The 7203-nt window shown below is 38.3% G+C and overlaps 1 pseudogene; it reads right to left on the reverse strand.

Moving 5' to 3' along the window:
- Nucleotides 1-3056: 3056 nt before the first annotated feature.
- On the reverse strand, nt 3057-3927 carry LOC102979344 (60S ribosomal protein L6-like; annotated as a pseudogene).
- Between the last annotated feature and the right edge of the window lie 3276 nt (nt 3928-7203).

The following is a 7203-nucleotide window of genomic DNA, read 5'->3' on the forward strand; positions in this document are numbered from 1 at the left end:
TGTGTGTTTATTCCTGCAGATAGCCAGTCGACAATGAAGCTCAGAGTATAGGTCTGGACTACTGCAATCACGCCCTAGCTGGTCTCTCCCAACTTTCATTCTTGCTACTTGACAACACACTCTCCCTAGAGCATTAAGAGTAATCTTATTGGCATAAAATTTGCATCACATCACGGCCCTCTTTCAAAATCTTCAATGCATCCCATCGCATTTAGAACAGTATCTAAAGTCTTAAGGATGAGCTTCTAAGTCATATCCTAGCACCTAACTGTCAAACAGACAGGGTTTAGGGTTGACAAAGCAGCTGGAAATTTAGGAGCGAAATCCTGGAAATGAGAAAGTTGCAGAAGGGATGACTCACAGAACCTGAGCATAAACTCCCTCAAATTCCTGGATAACTGCATCTACACATGTGTGGGGATTACTGCAGGGGGCTTGGGAAACAGCAGACAGAAATGAGAGAGGAGTCTGTCTCGGAAAGACGAAGTACACTGGGTGAATCTGGGAGTTGACGGCCCCTTCAGACTTCAAGACAGGAGATTACTAGTCATACAATGAGCCATAAGCGCAAATATATTACTAATAAAAACACATGAAGCAGAAACTCACAGACAAAAAGGGAGAAATAGTTAAATCCACAATTATAATTGACGATTTTAACACCCTTCTCTTAGTAGTTGATAGAACAACCCTATAAAAAATTAGTAAGGATGTAGAAGATCTAAACGACCAACCATCACCAAATGGACAGTCACAGAACATCACACTTAATGACTAAAGAATACATAGTTTTTTCAGGTGAACGTGGAATGCTCACCAAGTTAGATCACATCCCGGGCAACAAAATAATTCCCAAATTGATTTTAAAAGATGTAAATTTGCAGAGAATGTCCCCTGATGATGAAGGAATTAACTTAGCAATAACAATGCCCTACCTAGAAAGACACAAAATATTTACAAATTAAGTGGCCCACTTTTAAATAATTCCTGGGGCAAAAAAGATATCACAAAGGAAAAAAATATATTTTGAACAAAATAATAAGGGAAATGTAGCATATTAAAATTGTGGGATGTGGCAAAAGCAGTGTTTCGAGGAACTACATGATTATAAATGCTAATATTAAAATTTTCCGAAGGTCTCCGTCTCCTACAATTGCAGCACAAATTCCCAAATCTGTGGTGTGATACGTCAGGCTCTCATGCCCTGGCCCTGTCTCAGGCATCTGATCCTCCACGGCCTCTCTTAATAGAAGCCTTATGACTCCTTCTTAACGCCATACCTTTGCAGCATTCTTGGTGGTTATCCTCTGCGTAGAAAGCCCTCCTGATTCTCTTATTTCTGAAACTTTTCTTGCAAAATTCAGCCCAGGCAATGTCTCATCCATGACCCCTCAGGCTGAGCAAGGGTCCTCTATTCCTTTATTTTTTGCTTCAAATACAGCAGCAGAAAACTTTTTGTTTTCTTTTGCTCTGTTCGGGGTGGGGCGGGGTAAGCACCTCAAATTAATTAGAGAATTAGTCTTCCTGACGTTATTTTTACATGTCCTCATCACCCTTTCCATTCGTCTTTGGCTATACACCTAGGTGGGGTTTTTTTTCAATGTTTATGCTTATATTAAAATTTGTTGAAGTCATGTATTATTACACATTGTAATCCTAACCTATTTATACCTCCCTTTTTGTTCCTCATCAGCTAGAATTGCATTTATGGGGCCTTCATAACTTCTCAAACATTTTAGACTCTCTTCCAGAAATTCATGTTTGGGGGTCAAATTTATTTTTTCTCTGAATGCTTTTGAACTCTGCTCTTCTGACTCTGTGGGTACCAAATGTAACCATCTCCATATTTTCACTTGCTGGCTATCAAGGACTCTAAGATGAACTTACTGTTTGTTTGTTTGTTTGTTTCTGGGATTTTAACATTTCTTTTTTGATAACCAAGCAGGTTTTTCTTATTGGTAAGAACTGCTGCAGAAGTTTGTTTCTACTGGTTTTTGTGTTCTAATTTCTGGGAGGTGCAAATGATACCAAAAGCAACTTAACTTATAAGTTCATTACTATCGAGAGCTACACTGAGACATGGAGTCCAAGCAGGCCCCTGTTTGGTATTCCTCAAATTAACGTTTGCTAATTACTTGTTCAGTATTTACTTGGTTGGGAGTGGGGTGAATAAATTGATTTTATATGAATTAAAATGTTTCAATCTTTATATTCAAAATTATGTATTCAATGTGCCATCTGTAAGCTATATTTTTTTAACTTTTAATTTGGAAATAATTTCAAACTTAAAGTTGCAAGAAAAAGAATCATACAGAGAATGCCTGGATAGCCTTTACCCAGGTTCACCTATTCTTAACTTTTAGCCCCATTTGCTTTATTATTTGTTATCTATCAATCTATCGTCTATCTGTATCGTCTATCATTTAATACATCTAATCTGCCAATCTAATCTATCCAGCTTCTATTTACATAATATTTTTCTGAGCCATTTGAGAGCATATTTCATGTATTATGGCCCTTTACCCCTAATACTCTAGGTGTATTTTTTTTAAAGAATAAGGATATTCATTTATGTAACCACGTACTGTAATATATTTAACTGTTGTCTAATTCCTCAGCTGTATTCCAGTCTGTCAATTGACCTAATAATTTCCCATATAACATTATTTTTCCTCTAGTAAAGGATCACTCTAGGATCTAGTATAGCATTTAGTTCTCATGTTTCTTTAACCTCCTTTGACCTGGAACATTTCCACAGCTTTTTTTTACCTCTTAACAACATTGACATTTTTGAAGTATAATCCCCCATTTAAAAAACAGAGCACTCTTCATTCTTTATTTGTCTACTGTTCGTTCATTATTCGATTGAAGTTATACAGTCTCAGCTGAAATATCACATAGAGGAAGCTATATCCTGCTCAAGACGTCGTGCCCATCCGCCTCTCACTGGTGGCGTTAACTCTGATGATCCTATCAGGGTGTTGTCTCATTTCTCCCTTGTATAGCTATTACTGTTTTGTGTTTTTTTTTTTTTTTTTTTTGAAATGGACAGTTTTTTAATTAGGTTCTTTGTAAGACGTTGAGAACACTACTTTGGGAGGATAAATTCCGTTTGTGAGAGCAAACACAGAGCAGAGGTAGCCCTGGAGCTGGGGAACGGCTTTGATTCTTCGCAGAATTTGTGAGTCCACAGCTTTCTGACGAAGCTTGCGCTGCTCTGTAATCTCGTATTTCTCTCTCTCTCTGTGTCGAAGATCTCACCTTCCTGGTGCCTGGGCTCACGCAGCTTCTTCTTCTTGAAGTGAGCGTCAGTGAGATGTTCTGGGGTCTTCACGCCACTGATATCAAGGTTGGTGGAAGTGGCAATGACAAATGTTTGGTGTGTTCTCTGCAGAGGAGCTCGACTGAGGGACAGGGGCCCAGTCACAACTAGCAAGCCACTGCTCAGCAGCTTCAGGAAAATGACCGTCTTGCCTCTGCGGCGCTCAGTGAGGATAATAGGACGGTCCCACGCGTGGTGCTAGCGCGCAGTTTTCTCACGTGCTTACTGAAGGGTTTTTTGCCGTGACTCAACAGCTTTCGAGGCACGTCTTCAGTAGGATAATACCTAGGCGTTTTGCGCAGTTTAACCACCCCGGTACCGCCATTCTTGCCACCACCAACTGGTTTTGTGACAGTAGCAAGAACCTTCACCTTCTTCTTCTTTTCCACCTTGGATTTACCTGCTGAATACTTCCTCTTGTACAAGGCCGTTCTGGAATACATAGCCAGTCGGGAATATCCGCCAATTCCTCTGACCAGGACAGGGTTCTGGCGGCAGAGGGGCTTCCCCTGCTTCACCTTTTTAACCTTGCCACCACCATCAGCCTTCTTGGCCTCAGGCTTTTTCTCCTTAGTATCTGCCTTCTCAGGCTTTTCACCTGCCATCTACCAATACATCTATTTTTTTAAAAGGCACTTCACCAATTATCTCACAGCTATACATCGACAGGCCTCCCAGACTGCAAGTGCTCTCATCCTCCTTCTCCGTCCTTTACGTCCCTCCCGCTATAAGACACAGGCCTTCCTCCAAATCGCCACACATCTGCAGCAACATCCATAAATGGTTAACTTTTGGGTTGTCTCCCCAATGCAGTATAACCTTCTTGACGATTTGACTATGGCTCACAACTATTATTTGTTTGCTACATACATTTAGTGGTCACAAGTCCCTATTCCATCATTTCTGTTCTGCGAATTAGAAATCCTAGACTTAGCTTTAACAATCTCCACAGCCAGGGAGAAGCGAGGCTGGAACTTGAAACCATTTCCTTTCGGGACTTTTGCTCTTATCAGACTGTCTCATTCAAGAAATTTGGTTTAGGAGGGGAAGATTGGGATCCTGAAATCGAGTCCTGCAGAGAGGCCCCGCCATTCTTACCTTGCAAGATGCTATTACTTCTTTCTTCCTTGCAAGTAATAGCAATCCGTGGGGAAAAGTTTCAAGTCCATGCAGATACTCTGCTTCTCATCAAATTTCCCCCTCTTGATTTAGCTCCCATTGGTGATTTTTGCCTGAACTAGTCTTTGGCTGAAAAATTATGATTTTCCAATTCTTTATCACTCCCTCTAACTTTACCAGTTGAATCCCAATATTCTATAAGCAAGAGCCCTCCCTTCACTTTCCTTCCCTCCCTCCTTCCTTCCCTCCCTCCTTTCTTCCTTCTTTCCTTTCTTCACTTTATTATCTCCTTATTATTGGTATGGACTCATAGGTCCACTTTTTCAATTGTCTATAATCCATTACTGTTCCTTAATTATTGTGTTCCTCATATTGTGTTCCAGGTTTCTCCAGTTGAAGTCCCTTTAGGGTGGGTCCTGTGTTCTTACGACATGCCTCCTCATTTTTTGAGTACTTTCTTACTTTCTGGAACGTGGTTTTCCCTGTTGTTCATTTACCCACTCTGCCTCAGTCCTAGAATCAAACATTTCTCAGGGAAGCACTGGCTTCTTTTAGAGCAGAATGGCATTAAACCCCAATACATCTGGGCACTAGGTCTACTGATTGCTTCTGCGTGTCTTTGCTTCTAGGAAAACTAAAAATCATGTGCATTTATATACATGTATACATACATATACATACACACATATATACACACAGAAACATGTGTATATATATATATGCATACGCATGCTCCAATACACACACACGCACACACATATGGTTATTAGAAATCGTGAGTTCCTACAGGGTTGCCACCTCTATTTCTGACTGGTATATCCCTTCTCCCACTTGAGATCTCTGGCTCCCAACAACATAAATACATTTGCTTATTTGCTCGATCCTGCAATATACCTAATAGAATGGCTTCCCTTATATCCTTACCATAAACGAATCTATTATACTAGAGGGAGTTCAGAATTTGTTTGCAGTTTTCTCTCTCATCTGTCCTGTCTGTCTGCCCAAGACAGGACATATGGTCAGAGATCACATTTGTTAATAACTTTGATAAGTATTCTACCCTCCTCCAGTGTGACTGTGTTATTCATTTGAAATAGATCCTGGTTTATTTATTTCTGTTTGCTTTAATATCAGGAACTCCCTTCTCATCCTTAATTTAATTTTACTTTTTGATTACTAACAACATTAACATGCTTCCAGAAAGTCAAAATTTACAAAAACTCAGAGAATTGTCACTCCTTTCTGCAGCCCATCTCAGTTCCTGCCACACTTTGTAGGTAATCAACCTCATTGTCTGCTGGTTTACACTTCCTGTGTGTGTATGCTTTTTTTTAAATGTAAAAACAAGTAATATGTATGCTTTCTTACTTTCCCTTTTTTCTAGCACAAAAGTAGTGTACTGTATATGCTGTTTTGCGTTTGTATTTTTCACTTCACAATGTGTCCTAGAAATCACTGCATATGAATTCACAAACATCTTCATTTTCTTTTTTTAAAAAATTGAAGTATAGTTAATTTACAGTGCTGTGTTAGTTTCAGGGGTACAGCAAAGTGGTTGTTATACATATATATATATACATATGTATATATATATATATTCTTTTCAGATTTTTTCCATTATAGGGTATTACCAGATCTTGAATAAAGTTCCCTGTGCTACACAGTAAGTCCTTGTTGTTTATTTATTTTATATATAGTAGTGTATATATGTTAATAACTGCATAGTACTCCTTTGAGTGTTTGTAATATGGTTAATTAAACCAACTCTTATGCTTAGACATTTAAATAATTTCCAATATCTTGTAATTATAATTGCTGAAATGAATAATCTTGTGCATGCATATATATATATGTATATATATATATTTTTTTTTTTTATTCCTGTAGTTGGAGGTGTATTTACGGTAAATTCTTAGAATGTTAAATGAATAAGTCATTTTGTTAGATATTGGCAAAATCCATTCTATAAGTAATGTGCCATTTTGCATTTCTACCAGTTATGTATGAGAATGTTAGTTTCTCAACATCATCATCAGAAGAGTGTGTTTGTCAAGCTTTGATTTTTTTGCCAGTCTAATCTGTGAGAAAAAATATTTCTGTGTAAGTTAATTTGAATTTCTCTAAGCTGAATGAAGTTACACATCTTTTCATATGTGTAAGGGTTATTTTTAATACCTACTTTTGTGACTTGTCTGTTCATGTCATTTGATTTTTCTTTTTTCTCTAAGACTTTTGTTCTTTTCTTCAATGGTGTAACTTTTTTCTGTATTAGGGAAATTAGCCTTCTCAGTAGTATTTTTGCTAATATTTTTTTCTCAGTTTGCCCTGTCTTTTGTGTTTGTTTATGGTGTTTGGATTTTTTTTTAACATCTTTATTGGAGTATAATTGCTTTACAATGGTGTGTTAGTTTCTGCTTTATAACAGAGTGAATCAGCTATTCATATATATACATCCCCATATCTCCTCCCTCTTGCATCTCCCTCCCACCCTCTCCATCTCAACCCTCTAGGTGGTCACACAGCACTGAGCTGATCTCCCTGTGCTATGTGACTGCTGCCCACTAGCTATCTATTTTACATTTGGTAGTGTATATACGTCCATGTCACTCTCTCACTTCATCCCAGCTTACCCTTCTCCCTCCCCATGTCCTGAATTCCATTCTCTAGTCTGTGTCTTTATTCCTGTCCTGCCCCTAGGTTCTTCAGAACCATTTTTTTTTATTCCATACATATGTGTTAGCATACAGTCTTTGTTTTTCTTT

Source organism: Physeter macrocephalus, chromosome 9, assembly GCF_002837175.3.
Source record: "Physeter macrocephalus isolate SW-GA chromosome 9, ASM283717v5, whole genome shotgun sequence".
Classification (NCBI taxonomy): Eukaryota; Metazoa; Chordata; class Mammalia; order Artiodactyla; family Physeteridae; genus Physeter; species Physeter macrocephalus.